Raw genomic sequence first — 2517 nt, 5'->3', positions numbered from 1 at the left:
AATGCTGCTGAAGTACTCTGCAGAGCCCTTGAGCCCAACAGTTTTTGGCTCTTACGCCAACCCCAATGACCTACTCAAAGAGAAACACTGCAAGCATTAAAGTGCTAACACTGAGGACTTGGGGGCTCTTTTCTTTTCCCCTCTTACTTAGAAAACATCAAAAGAACAGGTTGCTAAACTGCACCAGCGTTCCTTCCAAGCTAAGTTTGTGTGAGAGCTGAGAGCGGTGGCAGGGAGGCAAAGGCTCCTCACCAGGCAGGCTCTGCCGCGGGCTGCAGGCTCTGTGTCCGGGGCTGACGTCCCACATCAGGCTATTCCCTTCCGTTACACCTGAGAAACTTGGTGTGCACGTAATTCACTCCTGACTTACTCGGTGTGTAGTTGCTCGGAGTTGCGAAGCGGGTGGCTGTATGGAGGCGAGCTCGCTGCTTGTTCCCTGGGAACCGAACAACTGACTCGAGGCAGTTTGCTGCTTAAGAGGCTTTCGGGGGCAGTTTGCACCTTGCAGAAGGTGGCTGCTGACTTAGAAGAGGTTAAAAACTGCCCCTTTGCAACATCTTATGCAGGCGTATCGCTGCCTTGGGAGCTTAGGTTAACGTCACCAGATTTAGTCCGGTGTTAAAAGCCAAGTCGGGAGTTTAGCCCGTCTCAGCTCATGCAGGACTGCTACAGTCAGAGCTCCCGTGTGCTCTTCTGCTTCATTTCACAGATGAAAAACCACCTGGGAGAAGTAGCTCAATGACCGGCTGCGTGCTGTTGGGACAGGAGCTCTGGCTGGCAGCTGCCTTCCTCCTCCATGCGACCCAGCTCTTTGGTTTCTGCTAAAAACCAAGGAATAGACTATTTCACCTTTGCCAGGGGCAAGGGTGGCCACTTGGCAGTAATGGACTGTAAGTTGAAATCTAGTTTCCCTTTTTGTAACCTGCTGCCTGCTAATTGGCAGGTATTGGAGCGGGACACCTCGCCCCGAGGGTGGCTTGGAAATCACCGTCTCCACACAGCAGCCTGAGCAGATCGGGGAAAACCCACTCCTCAGTGTGCTTTATTTGAGTACATTTGGGTGTGTTTCTCATGCTCCCAACAGAAGGAGGGTGAAGAAAGTGTTTTGGGAAGCTTCACACAGTTGAGCTTTGGGTTTGAAGGTCACAGGAGAGGTTTGGAGCTTTCCCTGGGACTTCTCACCAGGGGAAGCCTCCTGGTGGCATCTCCGTACACATGTTTGAGAGACTGCCTGTCCTGGCAACTTGCAGCTCTGTGACACATGCCCTCGTGGGACAACAGCAGCTTGGGACACTTGCCAGTGAAGTCCTTGGCCTCAAATACCTCATGGTGCAGAGCATTGCCCCAGCACCAAGGACCTGCCACCTTCTAAAGAGCCCAGAAGTCTAACTCATGGTGCAACAGCTTTCCTCCAGCTCTGCAGGGATCGTCGTGGTTATCAACTCAGCTTCTGGAGGACTTCTCCAGCTTTCCAGCGCCGCCAGCTCTGCCGGAAAGTGTCTTTCCCACTGCCGGAAAGTGTCTTTCCCATCAGCTGGGTGAAGAGGTTGGAGCAAACTCCCACAAGAGCCATGTCCTATCCTAGACCTCACCTTCTACCTAAACTCAGAGTTTAAAGTTTCCTTAAGTATAACGTCAGAAGAAAATGCTGAGGGGACATTTTCATTTTAAATATATGAAAGGCAGCTGCAAAGCTGAAAGCAATAGATTGGTCTCGATGCCCACAGGGAATAAGAGAAGAAATGCAGTCAGCAAAGGAGTTTAGGAGGGGTGCTAGAAAATCTCCTACAGGTAGGAAGAGAGTCACCAGAGAAATATGCAACCTTTATCTTCCACCCTGTTTAAGAACATGTCAGTGAAGTTGCAGGGGAGTGACCAGCAGACCTGGGCATGGCCATGCCTTCTTGGCACCTCTTCTTGCCCGGTGGCATTTCCCTGGTGCAATGGGAGATGAGGCCAGCAACTCCTCCAGTCTGGTGCCTGACTGTATGAACCAGGCAGAGAACGGGAAGTTGTGGCCTGGTTGCCGTACAGGAAAATAATTTATTTGGGACGGATCTCTCCCCAGTTTATCATCGCTCTGTCACACATGTTATAGTCATGCCTTTGGTATTCCTGTGTCCACAGAGCAATGCCAAAATATGTTAAATGGCTTGAAGTGCTCAGGGGAACATCACTCTGCAGGCTGAAAACCACCTCCCAGGCAAAGAGTTTTGCATCGTCATGGCAGAGCCGAGCCCCTGCTCCCCGCTGCCTCCTGGCCACCCTCCTCGATGGAGAGCAGACAGCTTTGTGCAGCCGTGTGGGAAGTGGGGGGACGTGGGACAGACATGTCTGGCTCGTAACACAGCAGCGTGGGCACCCAGCTGCTTTGGAGGCTTGCAGGGTGGCTGGCTGGAGGCTCAACCCCTCCAAACATGCAGGGCACATTGGATGGTGATATCCCATTTTTTTGGCTCCTGCATTTCCTATCTCTCTTGCAAAAGGAGCTTATTTTTCTCCCCCCTCTTTCAGCAG

The sequence above is a fragment of the Egretta garzetta genome, unplaced genomic scaffold (genome assembly GCF_000687185.1).
Source record: "Egretta garzetta isolate BGI_Z169 unplaced genomic scaffold, ASM68718v1 scaffold268, whole genome shotgun sequence".
Classification (NCBI taxonomy): domain Eukaryota; kingdom Metazoa; phylum Chordata; class Aves; order Pelecaniformes; family Ardeidae; genus Egretta; species Egretta garzetta.
This window is presented reverse-complemented; position numbering follows the sequence as displayed.